The 17,240-nt window shown below is 36.8% G+C and overlaps 1 non-coding gene across 1 annotated transcript; it reads right to left on the reverse strand.

Annotated features, from left to right (window-relative positions):
- Positions 1 to 1,526: 1,526 nt before the first annotated feature.
- Positions 1,527 to 1,667, reverse strand: LOC111725161. Its single transcript, XR_002773293.1, has one exon. It is a non-coding gene; the product is annotated as a U4 spliceosomal RNA (small nuclear RNA).
- Between the last annotated feature and the right edge of the window lie 15,573 nt (positions 1,668 to 17,240).

The following is a 17,240-nucleotide window of genomic DNA, read 5'->3' on the forward strand; positions in this document are numbered from 1 at the left end:
GCAGGGCATTTCATTCAGTTTCAGCCTCACCCCTGATTGATGTTGCTGGCAGAACAACACAACTTTGCAGAGTTTGTTTCTGTCCTGGTTATCAGACGTTGCTTAAGGTGACAGAAACCATGACTCAGTTCTAGGCAGTGGCAAGCAGTTGGAGCTCACACTGAGCTTTCAGTTCCTGCCTCTGCCTGCTTGCCTTTGTCTCAGCTATGATCCCCTGGGGGCCAGGTGCACCTCAGTCTCAGTAAAGTAGACCTCTTGCTCGGTTCCTCCCTGGAAGTCTGCTGGCCCTAGTCCTGAGCTCTCACCAAGCTGTTACCACCTCAAGCTACCTTCCCTTTACTCATGGGAAGATCTGTTCCACCGGTGGCTTCCACTGGAGACGGTGCCTGGCTTCCTCTGGTTGCCCAGAGAGACAGGTTGTGTCTGTCTGGGATAGCCCCAGGGGCAATGAGCCTAATTGTTCCTGCTGCTGCTACTATTCTGTGCCTGGGGGCACTGCTACCACTCCTGTATGGTTCCCTCTCAGCTGACCATCCTCTCTTTACCCCCATGCCACAGAATCAGCACAGCTAAGCAAAGGCCTTTCCCCTGTCTACACCTCTTGAGAAAATGCCTAAGAATCTGGACTCCATGGGGAACAGGCTTCTAGACCTTGGGGAGTGAGTGGAGGGGAGCGCTGGGAGTTCAGATTTGCAGATAGAGAATATATACAGTTTTAAACAGTTTTATGCCTGGCAGGAGAGTGCCGTGACACCTTAGTATGGGTAGGAGGTCTAGTTTTTAGAGGGTCTCTTCCATGGGATGGAATGGGAAGATATTTGAACTCTGGTCGCTTAGTTGTATGGAGTTTACTGTGAGCATTTCTCATGGGGGAGAGGACTCCTATCCACTTGGCGATGGATTCAGTACCTTTTGTTTGTATCTTTGGGGTTGTAGCTTGCCTCAGCAGGGTTGATATGCATTCTTCAACCTTCTCTCTTGGCTCAGCTCCAAATTATTGGCTTACTTACTAAACTTCTGTCTTTTAACTCTCCTTCTGGACAAGAGCCTCTCTGGAAAGCTGGCTGCAGTCCACCATCTTACCTCCACCCCCTTATTTTACATACTTTAAATTAGAGCTATATATTCTTCCGGCTTGGCTTCTAAAGGTACCTTGTGGAGGCAGACTCCTTAATACCAAGATTATCCTCAGGAATCTCTCACAACAGCATCACCATGGAGACTGCAATTCCATCTCAATAAATCTGAAGCCAGAATTTTCCCTTGTCATTGCTTAGTTTAATTCACAATTTAAGTAATCAGCATGTACTTCAGAGAAATACTTATCTTAGGACAATATTAAAATAACATAAGGTGGCAAGATACTTGCACTGCAAGAGATACATTGGACCAGAGGCCAACAGAAGGAAGCCTGGACTCACAGCTCTCAAACTGGTACCTGTATCCTCTGAATATAGAAATAGGCAGACTCTCCTGTATATTTCTGGACTTTTTTTTTCCTTTCCTTTTCTTTCTGATTAATTCAGTCTCTGTAGAGACTGTCAAAAATTGCCAATGCTGACTATACTTCAGGTCTTCATGGAGAGATGATGGGAAAAGTTCTAAATTAGCAGCAATGTCACCTCCAGTGAACCTCATTGGCTACAATACTGCCACTATGCAAAGGTGAACCTTCTATATCTTTGAAAAGTGCTATTTCTCTTTCTTTATCACACACTCCTGAGGCCCATGTGTGTAATTTTTCATTTGCTTTATCACTAGTTGAATGTGCATTTTGTATTACTCTAAATCATCTGTGATGATTATAACAACCCTACAAGTTAGGGCCATTACTCTCACTTAAAAGATTAAATAAATCTGAGGGTAGAAGAGGTTAAAGAACATAGACAGACTATATTGCTAGCAGGGCTGGGTTTGGAGGGAACACTGGCTCCAGAACATCAATATTCCCACTGGTACACATGAACCCTAGTGGGCATCCTGGCACCAAGCTGGGTGTAGAAGCTCCAGTGAGGACTTTCATCCATCCTGAAAAAGCTTCATCATCACACACTTATAAACCTAAAATACTGCTAAGTCATCTACCTAACCTGTGGAATGATAGGATTCTCATCTCATTTCCAGATACAGGGTCTGAAGAAAAATGCAAGGTCTTAGGTATTCAAACTCAGAACAACTATAATCTAGAACTAAAAATGTAAAAGAAAAATTCTAACTCTTCAAATTCTCACTGCTCTTGGTTCTCAGGGTTGTCAACTATTAGGTTGAACCATATAGAATTGCCATTTTTTAATGAGTGAAAAATACTGATTATAAACAATTTCATGGGATCCAAATTAATTTAGCACCATGACTTTTATAGTAGAAAAAGACTTGTGAAGCAACGTATTGTTTCCTGGTCACCTATACAGATTTTTGGAGACTGTTATTAACCCGAGTTTTTGTTTGTTTGTTTTGCTTTTTGGTTATTTTTTTCTTTCTCTTCCTTCATAGAAATGATCAGAATCTACAATAACATTGCCTATTATTATTATTATTTACTTTCTTATCTTCTGTCTTTCTACAGTAGAATTTACTTACACCATTGGAAAAGTACCTGGAACATAGGAAGCATTCAGTAAATATTCGCTGAATAAAATAAACTTGATGGTTTAAAAATATATGTCCCAAATGTTGAATGATTAGATATATTTTCTATTTGGAGTGTTGCTATAAAACACACATTTTCAATTCCCCAACGTCCCTTTGAAAAAGATAAATTAATTCATTTCATTAGTGCTATTGCATTGCCTGTGGCCTGACTTGTCATTCTGGCTGCAGTAGACTAATGATTGGATAACATGAGTTTATTTATCATGGAACCAATTTTTGCTACTGAACTGAAGTATAAATAATGGTACAACAGCACTTATGTTATAAATACTGTTTTGGAGTTCGTTAGTTGGTCATAAAATTTCTCCTTCAGCTGAAACACTAGTGAATAAACAGTACATATATCACAGGCAATATATCAAAATAAGAGGGCAGAAGTTCTTGAAGACCAAACATATACAAAATTATATAGAACATCAAAATTATACACATTACATAGAAAATTAAAGTTATTAGAGAATCCACATTTACTCTTTCTATCATTCATATTTCTTAATGATTCTCAGGACTTTAGACAGAATGGCAGGGGCTGGGCGCCTGTAGGTCAATGGTTAGAGTGCCCGCCCTGTGCACTGGGGGTGGCGGGTTCTAACCAGGCCAGGGCCTGTTAAACAGAAAAAAAGAAAGAAAGAAAAAATGAGAGGATTAAAATAATCTTGTTGAGATAATGTGTGTATCAGGAAGAACAAGGAGGAAATCTACTAGGAAATTCATTCAGAGAAGAAAATGATATTTTTCAGATACTATGAAGGAGTAAGATGTTTTAATAACTGTGTGATACCAAATAATTGGGAGGCCAAAAAAGGATGCCAAGAAATGCAACTCTGGCTTCTGGTATTCTACCATACCAGCACTCTTGACATTGAAGAGTCCCAACTATAAAAGATTAATTTGTATAAACCTTCTGTGTAAGTCATTACTGTTTAAGAAAAAGCAATGTGGTTACAAAATCTCTCCCACATCTGAAATCTTATTTAGTAAAAGATATTATTTTGATCGACTTAAAAATTCGTCCTCAGACTATGGAGGTGCTAATCAAGTGACTCCTTCTACGGGACAAGTGTCACCCGTTAACAGAAAAACTTAGTAAGCAGCCAAGAGATGGAGGGCTACCCTGGAGCTTCTGGTTTTCTAGAATCTCAGGGTAGGCAGATTCTGCAAACATTCAGCCTTAGAAAAAATGGTGACCTGTTTTGGAACTAATAGGCATTAACAGTTACTGTCCTAATGACTTAGTTAAAATTTCCTCTGAAATGACAAGTTTTTGTTTGTTTGTTTGTTTGTTTGTTTGTTTCCATTTCAGAGGTTTCAAATATTGTCTTAATCCATTTGGGTTTCTGTAATGAAATGTCAGAGACTGCATAGATTTTATAAACAACATAAATTTATTCCTCATAGTTCTGGAGGACAGGAAGTCCTAGAGCAAGACATTGGTAGATTCAGTGTCCAGAGAAGGTCACTTCCTTGTTCATAAATAATGCTTTCCCATTGTGTCCTCACGTGGAGGGAGGGATAAGGGTATCTCTCATGGGCCTCTATAATAAGAGAACTAGTCTCATTCAGGAGGGCTTCCCCCCTTAAAACCTAATCACCTCCCAAAGGCCCCATCTCCTAATATCATCACCTTGAGGGGCAGGATTTCAACATATGAATTTGGGGGTACATACACATTCAGACCATAATATACAGGTTTTATCTGCCCAGAATCTTCTTTTCTTAATACTTAGTTATCCTTCCAGGATTCTGTTTATATATCATTTTCTTAGAAGGACTTCCCCATCCTCCCACAACTCCACGCTGATGCCACCTGTGTAACACACACACACACACCACACCATATATTACACGCACCTTCCTATGATACTTCTCCACAGCCCTTCCAGAGTTCCTCCATAGTGCCTTAATGTATCTGTGTGACCATTAGCTCTGGAAGGGCAGGCATGCCTTTTCATTTTGTTTCTGCATCCCTGGAATGTAGCAGGGTACATGGCACTCAGTGAATGCTTACTAAATATTGTTAAATGCTTGACTCTTTGAAGTTGTTTTTATTCTGTTCCTCTGTGTTTTTCTTGGAAAAAAAGAATTTAAAACAGATACAGACTGTATGTGTCTTTGTGACACTGCCTTGTTTTGTTTCTAGCCTTAACCCTCGGCTCCTGCCAAACCAACCATTTGTCGTCTCCTGTAGCTGGCCCGGGGGCGGCCGGCTGCAGCTGCTGCTCTGAGCTTGGCTCTCTTCTCTCATCCACGGCTCAGGCAAGTTTCTCAGTGTTAAAGTCTTAGTATTATTCAATGAGCATTTATTGTGCATCAGTGATTTTCTAAGCACCATGATAGGAGCGTAAATATAAAAATTAAGAGTATACAGTTCTATACTTGAAAATCTTTGACTCAAAGTGTAGAGGAGAGAAAAATATGGATAGATCAATGCTAATGGCACAGTCAGGGTGTTACAGGATGGCCTGAACTAGGGGATGTGTTTTTGTTTTCTTTCTTTTTTTTTTTTTTATTGCTGGTGATTTCCTGACATGCCAGGGTCCCTGATACTGATCTATTCCGTCTATTAAGTGAGTCTCTCATGAGAAGAAAGAGCTCTAGAGGTTGGAATCACGAGGCTATCACATCAGACACTGAGAAAAGTTCTGAAATACATAAAAATTTTGTTTAGGAGAGGAACTTTATTGATCTCACTTAGTCTGCTTTTTTTTTCTTTTTTTCCTTTTTAAGTGTAGGCCCACATGTCTAATTTCTAATCAGACATAATCCTTCAGTAGGTTTCTCCCGAAAGAAGCATTCTAGGTATTTCTGTTCACATATTTCCTTTATGTGAACTGGGCCACAGACCTGGCCCTTTCCTCACAACAATAACATTGACATTAACCTGTTCAGGTTAAAGAAATTATATTCTACTAGCCAGGATCTTCTTCACCTTCTCCTCACTACAGAAAGTTTAATTTGTTTTCATAGAAATCATCTGCTTCTTCAAGATATTCTCACTGTAAGGGCGGCACCTGTGGTTCTAAGGAGTGGGATGCCAGACCCATATGCTGGAGGTAGCAGGTTCAAACCCAGCCCTGGCAAAAATCTGCAAAAAAAAAAAAAGATACTCTTGCTGTAAACAACAGGAAAAAATAATTATATTTGTGGGAAAGTATGGGCTTTGAGCAAAGATGCCCTTCACTCTATTGTAAATGAAGAATGCAAATGCAAAGCCAGTTCTGGGGCTGATAGATTTCATCCTAGCACCTCACTCAAGGACCAATCTTTTTGACATACACACAGGATGTCAGGGTTGTAAATGGAAATTCTAGGGAAAAAGTGGTTTTTAGGCATTTATAGCAGTATGAAGCATCTGATAGTGCCATTTGAGCTCTATTTGAGAAGCCTGCACCAATAATCCCAGTTGGGTGGGATCCTTTGTTTTTAAAGACTTTATTTATTTATGTATTTATTTTGGTATCTCCTCACATCTATTATAATTACGTAATTCTTTCTTGAAATATATTCTGTTGGAAGGTAGGATCAGAGCTCTAAGAGAGACTTCATCTCTGACCGGATGGGGAGAGGTGAAGTTAGCAGAGTGGTTGCTAGGAACCACGAGTTCTGCCTGCCTACAGACGAATCATAGCTAAATTTTTCTGCAGCCTCTCACAAGATCCGAATGCATTTTTCACACACTATCTCATTCAATTCTCTCTTCCCTCCTATAAGTTAATTTTCTGTAACTCCGTTTTCTAGATAAGAAAATAGGAGCCAGGAGGAGTCAAGTGATTGTTCAAAGATCACAGAGCAAGTAAAGAAAAACAGCCGTCAAAAAAAAGGTCCGTCAAAGGACCTCAGCTTTCAAATTCCACAATCTTTGTCCATCTTCTGAAAGCAACAGCCTCTGGGCTGTTTTGGTCTCCTCCAGGCCAAAAATTTTCTTTATCTTTATATCCACACCCACGGAAGTCATGTGCCCTGGCATACAGTGAAGCTTAATGTATGTATTTCTTTCTTGGATTGAATTTATTCTTTGGGCAAGATGATATCTATAGTTATCTTATTTTCTTTTAGGAAAAAATTAAAAAAGCACTTTACAACCTTATTTTCAAAATCTAGGATAAAAAAACAAAAGAGGCAAAATAAATAGGACAATATTAAAAAAAAAAAACCATATTTCCTCTAAAAAGAATGCAATGACATTTAAGCTTCAATTACACTCTCAGCCATGCTGTGAGCAGCCACACCAGAGCCCAAGTTCTCTTGCTGATTGAGAGCACATTTTGAGTTCCCTGCATCGTTCCTGGCAACCATGCTCCTGTGAAGCAAGCAGGATATTCAACCTGACAAGGCTCTCTCTTTCTGGATCAGGGAGGGAGCAAGGTTCTTGTCAGTTTGAATCATGAGCCCACACTTGGCAGAGTCAAGTGGACAGGCACAGTGGGGGAAGGTGGCATGTGTACACCATCCCTGCCCCATCATGTGGGCCTCTTTCCCCGCCTCCCAAATAACTCAAGTGGCTTCAAGCTATCCTGCTTCGAGAGGGCCTCTTTCCCATTTGGCCAGCTGGTTGGCTTCTGACACTGAATCTCCTTGTTATCGAGCTTCTAAAATTTTAACTTTAAGGCTTCGTCTCTCTATGCACATTTTTTCCAGAACTACAGCTGAGAATATCCAATTCTGTAATTTTCAAGGTTTTAATGTTTTAAAACACATTTCTAAGGATCTAAGGATCGAAGTGCCTTTTTTGGAGTCCACATGAAAGGGCTTTTAGAACTCATCAAAGCAAACATAAAATCTAGTATACGCTACACCAAAAAGAGTTTGTGATTACTATTATTTTTTCAACTGAGCTTTAAAAGAATGACAAATGAATTATTGGAAGATTAAGTATGGAAATTCTGATTATGTAGTGATAGCAACAAAATCATTTCATTATTTCATCTCTTGACACCTAAAAGTTGGCACTTTAGTTGTGTTTGTTTTAAGAAGAAAAAGGAGCAGAACTTTACTGGTTAAAGATCTGACCAGATGTCTGTAAAGTAAGTAACCTGGCCCCAATTTCCTTTTCACAGCATTGAGAACAGTATTTTGGATTATTACATGAAGGTGAAATTTTACCCGTTGCTGTTTTTCTTTTTGAAAATTGTATCACAGTAGTAGAGATTTTATTTTTGGAATATGTATACATCTTTCCTTAGAATATTTTTATGGCAGGAGACTCCATCTCGGGTGATGTGTGATTTAATTACAGGATTTTGTGACACTGACTATTCAGTCAACTTATCAAATATATCAACAAACCAGATAATGAAGAGAGAGAGACACAGAAAATGGCTAACAGTGTTAAACTTGGTCAAAACAGTTGTCCCGGGCTTTCAAAAATCCTTCTTAATAATGTTTCGGCTGAATATAAAATTCAAAAAATACAGGTAAACACTTGGTATAACCAAGTCAATTTCCTGGTTAGTTACCGAACACTAATCAGACTTCACCAGACTCTCCTGCTTACATCTAAATTATAGATTGCATTACGAATTTCTAACAGGTAATAACCGAAAAGAACGTTGTCCTTTGGAGTTGCTGGTGATATATTTTTCTCCTTTTTAAAGTTCCCATGTCTCACTTACCTACTGCTAGCTCCCTGTACCAGAAAGTCAATAGCAGCAATGTGTTGTTATAACTCTATTGAAGACTTAGCTGCATTTTGTGTGTAGGCTTTCCCACTGAAGTACCTCTATGAATTACTCTAGTACATTTTCAATCATCATTTTCATCACTCATTGATCATTATTTTTGCGCTATTTACTAACCTGAATAGACTATCACCTATGAGAGCCCTGTTATGCTACATATATACTTAGTTATTGCTCCTGCCTTAAAAGGTTTTGCAACCCCAAACCAGTACTATATATATATATATATATATAGGCACAGAATTTAATGGTTACTCAGAAAATGTGGGAAATAACTCAAATAGATATGTGTGTGTAATTTATTACTTCGAATTGGAGCTACATTGTATTTGGGATAAGGGTGAGTGGAGAGGGCAGTCAAGTGATAAGATTCAGAACAGTCAAGGAGACATTATAGTACAAAGTAGAACTGTATGGAGAGCAGGAAGTTGGAATCTTTAAGGTAGTGATGATTCCTCCTGCTATAAACAGATGTGCAGGGAAGTTGTTATTAAATTATTTAGGGCTGAGGAGATGCCTGTACTTGGTGTACAGATGAGGATTTCATATTAGTCCTGCCCAAAATGTACTATTTAAAACCTATCTAGGTCAGTAATCCCAGCATATTTATTTTGCAGATTTGGTTATTCCTTCGAGCCATTCTTACTCTCTCAACTTTTAAAATGGGAGAAGTTAAGCGTGGCGGCTGATGCCTGTAATCCTAGTGCTTTGAGAGGCCAAGGGAGGAGGTGCACTTGAGCCCAGAAGTTTGAGGTTACAGTGAGCTATGATTGGGCTACTGCACTCCAGTCAGGGCAACAGAATGTGACCCTGCCTCCAAATATAACTGGGTAAAGAAAGGACATCTATGACAGACTCCCTTTTGTTGCTAAGATCTGGAATTATATTGGGTAACAGGGACCATGAAGATCTTAGCCCCCCACCCTCCAACTGAATGACAACAACACAGCCAGGGCCAGGCAGGGAAGGCAGTGAGAAGAGGATGTGGGAAAGCTGCTGAAATCTCATTCCTCCATTCAGGTAATACATTTCCCAAGTGCAAAAAAATGTTAACATGATGCAAAACAAAGGTTGGCTGAAAGTTTGACTTGGCCCTTTCTTTTGTTTTGTTTAGTCGTGATAGATAGCTATCGTATTCCCATACAAAGTTTGAAAAATAGTTAAAATAATTCAGAGATTATCAGGTGAACTGTATTCAGTAGAGGTAATAAGACAAATTTTAGAATAAAATATAGAGTCACCTGCAGAAGGCTTTGTGGAAGACTTTGAACTAACCGGGCATATTAACATGGGTCATAAAGCTGTTAATGGTTTGGTGATTTTTGAATTATGCCTCGATACATAATAGAGTGGCCAGGAATTAAACCAGACCCGTCATCTAGAGGAGAAAAAGACAATTCCAGTTTCATCTAAGTAAGCCCATATTAGAATAAGGAAACACAAAGGAGACATAGCTGCAGTTGCCTGACTGAGTTAAAGTGCTTACAAATTGTTTCTATTTGCAATACGAGACTGCTTACTAATGGAAGAATCCTTTGTTAAAAGAGGCCAGATTGCCTTTGATATAAGCTTGTGATAAAAATGCTATAGGATTAGTATTTATGATCCCCGTAGGTTATAATGTCATGCTTCTTGTGTTATTACTTTACAGACGCTGGAGAAAAGCTATACGATGTGGTCACTTACCTTAAATAGCTTGAACAATGTGTGGAGTCAGCTAGGACAGTGAATCAACAGTTTATAAGACCTTGTTACGTCTATTGGAAGTATATTAAATGTTAAATCTTCCTATACTTTCCTGAAGAGAATGTTATGTGTGCTCTCTATCACATTATATTTCATTGTCATACAAATATGAATTGTATCAAATTAGTACATGTCATATTTTAGTTAATACCACACAGTATTCTTTAAAAGGGGGAAAAGAATAGAGCCCAGTTAAATAACACAACAAATGGTTAAATTCTGAGACTCATGAAGTAAGACCCCCTATTATACAAAGTTAAGGGATTTTCCCCTGGAGAAAACTTAGTCTTTTGCTTATTTGTTACTGTTTTTTAAAACAAGCTAAAAATTGTTGATCAAACTCAATTAGGGCATACTTTCTAAATCACATTTCTTTTCTGTGTCATTAAAGCTATAGTAGACATTTCTTGATTTTTTATTCTGTAATTTGTTTTAGAGTCAATAGAACCATGTAAACATTGATGGCTTTTTGTTTTGTTTTGCTTTGTTTCATTTTTTGGAGATAAGGTTTTACTGCATGTCCCAGTTTAGTCTTGAAATTCAGGTCCCAAGCAATCCTCCCATTTTGGCCTCCCAAGTTGCTAGGACTATAAGCGTCAGCCACCAAGCCTAGGTCTTGTTTTGTTATGATTACCATCAAAAAACATATAATACAAATTATGTTTTAATACCTTAATCAATTTAATAGGGATACTAAGTATAAGGTGTCCTGAAAGTTACCCCTCAAATTGCCATACATAGGGGACAAAGAGGTAAGCAAAAATAAAGAGAATATTTTTTAAATATTTTGTAACAAATTTTTTGTAATGAATATTTTGCAAATAAAGGTACATTTAGCTATATTTTTCTATTTTCTCTATGTATGGCAACCTGTGAGACACTCTGTATACTCACATCATTGTGGATCAATCTCTAGAACTTTGTCATCTTGCAAAAGTGAAACCCCATATAGTCACTAAACAATAACCCCCCATTTCCTCCTCCTCCCAGCCCCTGCCAATTCCCATTCTAGTTTAGGTTTCTATGTTTCTGACTACTGTCAATACCACATAGAAATGGTACCATTTCTTAGAAAAGTACCATTCAGTACTTTTCTTTTTGTGACTAGCTCATTTCATTTGGCATGATATCTGCAAAATTCACCCACGTATTAGTCAGATTTCTCTAGGGAAACAGAACCAAAAGGCGTGTGTATATAAAAAATATTGCAAGCAGTTGACTCATGCAGTTATGGAGGGTGAAAAGTCCAAAATCAGCACAGTGGGCCAGGCAGGCTGAAGAACTGGTGGAGAACCAATGTTGAGGTTCAAATTGGAAAAACGATTGCTAGAAAATTTTTCTTCCTTTCTAAGTCTGAACAGTAATCCACGTATGTATGTAACACATTTTGTTTATCCATTCATCAGTGACACTTGGATTGCTCTAATCTCATGGTTATTGTGACTAGTGCTGCTATGAACATGAGTATGCAAATATCTCTTCATGCTTGTAATTCTTATGAATATATCTCTAGAAATGGATTTGCTGGATGACGTAGTAATTTAATTTTTACTTTTATGGAGAAACATCATAATGTTTTCCAGATTGGTTGCACCATTTTACATTGCTACCCCCAGTGCACAAGAGTGTCTATTTCTCCACATCCTCATCCACATGTATTATTATCTGTTTTTTTCTTATTATTATTTCACAGAGTTTTCAGTATAATGGCCATCCTACTGAATTCTAAGTGATATTTTACAGTAGTTTTGGCTTGCATTTCTATAATAATTAGTGATGTTAAATATCTTTTCATATGCTCCCTGGCCATTCATCTATCCTCTGAAGAAATGTAAAGTCCTTTATCATTTAAAAATGTTAGTTATTTTTTTGTTATTGTATTTGTTGTTTTGTACATCTAGAAGCTTATATATTTTGAATATTAAACTCCTTACTATGGACTGAATGTTTCTGTTTTCCCCAAATTCCACCTGGTGAGCTCTGACCTTCAGTGTAATAGGATTTGGAGGTGAGGCTTCTGGGAGTTGATTATACCTTGAGGGTGAAGCCCTCATGAAAGTGATTAGTGCCTTTATAAACAGAGATAGAAGAGAGCAAACCAGAAGGGGGACCCTTTCCATGAGCTGATTAAGCCAGCACCTGAATTCCCAGTCTCCCCACCTGAGAGAAATACACTTCTGTTGCTTAACCAAGTTAGTATATGGTATTTGTAATAGCAGCCCAAACTGACTGAGATACCCCTTTATCAAATATAAGAATCACAATTTTTTCTCTCATTCCATAGGTTACCTTTTCAGTCTGTTGATAGTTTCTTTTGATGTGCATTTTTTAAGTTTGATGTATTCCCATTTGTTTATTTTTGCTTCTGTTGCCCGTGTTTTTGGTGTCATATTCAAGAAGTCTTTGAAATATAATGTCGTATATGCAATGTCTATCCCTATTGTTTCCTTCTAGGAGTTTTATAAATTTGCATCTTACATTTAGGTCTTTGATTCATTTTGAGTTAGTTTTTGCATATGGTATAAGGTAACAGTCCAAATTGATTTTTTTCATGTGTGGGTATGTGGTTTGCTTAGTACTATTTGTTATAGAGACTGATCTTGCCCCCATTGAATGATCCAGGCACCTTTGTCAAAAATCATTTGACCATTTATAGGACAATTTATTTGGAGGCTCTCTATTTGATTCCATTGGTGTGTCTGTTGTTAAGGCACTATCACAATGTTTTGTTTATTGTAGCTTAGTTATATTGTTTGAAATCAAGAAATGTGAGGATGTGTTCCTTTTGTTCATTATTATTTTGCCTATTCAGAGATTTTATGTAAATTTTATAATGAATTTTTCCATTATATTTCCACAAAATAGTCACTGGTATTTAAATGACATTTATATTAGATCTCTTGATATCTTTGAATAGTACTGAAATATTAATGTTTTTAATCCTCTTATTTGTAATATGGATGCCCTTCCATTTATCTGTGTCTTTTAAAAACTTCTCTCTTCAACATTTTGTAGTTTTCTGTGTGTATTTTTCCTCCTTGGTTGAGTTTTAGATATCCTAGATATTCTTTTCAACACTCTTATAAATGAAATTGCTTTCTTAATTCCTTTTTTGAATTGTTCATTGTCAGTATATAAAAATACAACTAATTTTTGCATGTTTGTGATATATCCTTCAACTTTGTTGAATTTATTTATTAGTTCAAACAGATTTTTGTGTTTGAAAGATTTCAGTAGCTCAGATCCTTTATGTGGAAATGAAAAAAAAAAAGATTTTAATAGTACTTCCTACACATAAGATTATATTTCCTATGAACAGAGATAATTTTATTTCATTCTCATTTTGATACCTTTATTTCTTTTTCATGCCTGATTGCTCTGGATTGGATTTCTAGTATCATGATAAAAAGAAATGGCAGAAGCAGGTATTTTTGTCTTGTTCCTAATCTTAGGAAAAAAGCTTTAAGTCTTTCACCCTTCAAAATGGCATTAGCTGTAAGCTTTTCATATAGTGCCTTTATTATCCTGAAGCAGTTTGTCTCTGTTCCAGGTTTGTTGATTGCTTCTATCAAGAAAAGATTTGAAAGTGTCAATTATTTTTACTACATCAGTTGAGAAGATCACATGTTCATTACTGTTTCCTTCATTCTGTTAATGTGATATAGTAGAGTGACTGAGTTGATGTATTTTGAGTCTTCCTTGCATTCCATAAATAAACCTTACTTGGCCATGGTGTATAATCCTTTTAATATGTTATTGCATTTTATTTGCTAGTTTTTGTTGAAGTTTTTTGCTTCCATATTCATTAGAGATTTTGGTCTATGTTCTTTTTTTTTTTTTTTTTCTTATAATAGGTGTTTTGCTTGCCTTTGGCCTCAGTGAATGAGTTTGGAAGTATACCCTTCTCTTCAATTTTTCACAAGAATCTGAGAAGAATGGTGTTAATTCTTTTTTAAAACATTTGGCAGAATTCACCAGTGAAGCAAACTAGTCCTGGTCTTTAATTTAGTGGGAGGTTGGTTTACTAATTCAATCTCCTTACTAGTTATAGGTGTATTCAGATTTTTTATTTCTCCATGACTCAGTCTTGGTAGATTGTGTATGTCTTCAAATCTATTTGTTTCATCTAGGTTATCAAATTTGTTGATGTATACTTGTTTGTGGTATTTTCTTATAATAGTTTTTATTTCTATCAGGTGATTTCTGATGTTTTTTACCATTTCTGTTTAAAATGGTATTAGAAGTTAATTGACTCTCCCTTTCTCTTAGTTAATCTTGATAAAAGTTTGATAAATTTGGTGAAAACAATTCTTGGCTTCAGTAATTTTCTTCACTGGTTTTCTATTCTATATTTTGTTTATCTCTACTGTACTCTTCTTTTTTTTTTTTTTTTTGAGACAGACTCTCACTTTTTTGCCCTCATTAGAGTGCTGTGGCATCACAGCTCACAGCAACCTCAAACTCTTGGGCTTAACTGAGTCTCTTGCCTTAGCCTCCCAAGTATCTGGGACTACAGGCACTCACCACAATGCCTGGCTATACTTTATTCTTTATACACATATGGAAGTTAATTAATTTCCACATATATGTAGCCTTTCCAATTTTTCTTTTACTATTGATTTCTAGGCTCATTCTATTGGGATCAGAAAAGATACTATGTATGATTTCAATATTATTACATTTATTAAGATTTATTTTGTGACATAACATGTTGTCTATCCTGGAGTATGATTCATGTGCAGTCAAGAAGAGTGCATATTCTACTGTTGTTGGGTGGAATGTTCTATATATATCTTCTAAGTCTAAATAATGTATGGGGTTGCTCAAGTTTTCTAATTCCTTGCTGATATCAGGTTACTTTGTTGTTTTTTTAATTGTGAAATTCAAGTAAATTGTTGTCATATTTACATGCTACATAATTTGTTTGATTTTCTTCTCCAAATTACCTGATTTGTTTTTGAGTAAGTTAGTTTTGTTTTGTTTTTCTTGGTGGGGGAGGGGACTGAGTCATCATTTTGAGTGTTATAGAAATAAGAAAATGATTTGGCTATAGAATTTCAGTACAAATGCCTTCCTTCAGAGCTTTCTGTGTGCTGATTGAAGCATCCATCATCTAACTAAAGTTAACCATGGAGATCAGACACATGAGATTTCTCATAGTGAGTCCTGGGATTGGAGAATTGGGGCAAAGATTCTATTTCACTTACAGTTGCTATGAGAGGAACATACCCAGCATTTAGTGGATAAATAATCTGGGTACCTTAAAATAAAGGCTGTTCTGCTAGCCATGCTCATTTCCTCTTCTGAGGAGCCATAACTTCTATAATCAGGATTCCATCATGAGACATTGTATTTACTGCCTAGCACATAGGTCCTCTCATTTATTTGGGTTAAAGAAACTAATTTGAGAACTACAACTGTTGATCCACATCTCATCTATCTCTATCTTTATCTATATTTATATCTGTATCTTTATCTATATCTGAACAAGAGAAGAAAAAGAAGCACCAAGAAATAAAAAGGTAAAAACTAACCAGAATGGAAGAGAGTTAATATAGAAATAAGAAAATATTTAAATGAGTATAATTAGTATTCTCAGGGATTCATTAAATAATAAAATATCCGTTAAAAGAATCCAACAAGCATTAAAATAGGTAGCACTGGAAAAATTCCTGGAAGTTAAACTTAATTCTTCCTGTGTCACTTCATCCTTCATTTATAGGATCCTTCTCTCAATCCAGTGGTTCTCAAAAGTGTGGCTCCCACATCTAGTATCACCTGAAAATGTGTTAAAAATGAAAATTATTCACTAGCTCCTACCCTAGTATCACCTGAAAATGTGTTACAAATGAAAATTATTCACAGACTTGCTGACCTAGAACCTTTGGGAATGGCCCCCAGGAGTCTGTGTTTTATCGAATGCTGCAGTTGATTCTGACGCATGCTAACTTTTGAGGACCACTGCTCGACTGCACATTGAAATCACCTTAGAATCTGAAAAAGTTCTGGTGCCTGGCTTCTGTCCCAAGCAATTCTGATTTAACAGACTTGTGGTATAACTTGGGCTTTGGGGGTTTTCAAAGTGCCCAGGTAATTCTAACATGTAGCAAATTTGAAAATCATTGATCTATGTCTATTGGACATTTTAATCCCTTTCCTGATCAAGTTCAAGGAGTATTTTCGAAATGTGTCTGCTCATTTAAGTCACCTGGGGATCTTCACAAATACTGGCGTGCATAGCACCCCCTTCCCCAAATTTCAGTTTAATTGATCTGGGTTGTGGCCTGGTCTTAAGAATAAATCACATAATTCTAAGGTGCAGACAAGTTTGGAAAACATTGGGTTAAAGATGAAATTTCTAGTTATAAAGATACATTTCTAGTTTCAAAACCCAAATTTCTAGATGTAACACCGATGCTAAATTTATGAGCTTTAAAAAGACTAATTAGATATATGTGAGTATAACTAAAGTGAGATTTAACTTCCTTCCAACATTTCTAATCAAAACAAATCTTAAAAAATGATCTGTAACCCAAGATAAGGTAAGGGGAGAGCACTGTTTCCCAACCTTGGCAGCACATTAGAATTCTACGGGAACTTTCATAATTTCTGAGACTTACCCCAATTAAACCAATTAAATCAGAACCTCTGGGCATAACTGAGGAATAAGAATTGTTTAAATTAAATCTGAAAGTTTCAGAGTAATCAAAGATTCAGTATTACTTAAATCTCTCAGGAGACTCCAAAGAGTTTCTGAGGTTGAAAACCACAGGCTGGACTGTAACATGACTTCAACTGAGACAGATTTACTCTTTCCAGCTTCCTTCTAGGTTATGAAGGAGCTGAGCCTACTGTATGGTCTCAGAAGAGGAATAATAATGTAACCAGTAGGGGAAGGACATTGGCACCAGTTTTAATCCCACGGACTGCTTTGCAGGACATGGGACCGTTCCTATTATGTGGCTATCTCGTCCACTTTAATTTCTTATAGTGAATGGCTTGATATTTGGTCACAAGATGTCCTCTGTATGAGTCACCCTATTGTCTTCTAATATTATGTCTTTACTAGCAGTAAAACGTTTCAGCCTAATTTGAACTGTGAGAGTAAAACAAAGATGCAATAACTTGTTAGTGTGTTTTCAGCTAGTGGTGATTCTGTCCACC

Source organism: Otolemur garnettii, unplaced genomic scaffold (genome assembly GCF_000181295.1).
Source record: "Otolemur garnettii isolate 467f Iridium unplaced genomic scaffold, OtoGar3 scaffold00032, whole genome shotgun sequence".
In the NCBI taxonomy this organism is placed as follows: domain Eukaryota; kingdom Metazoa; phylum Chordata; class Mammalia; order Primates; family Galagidae; genus Otolemur; species Otolemur garnettii.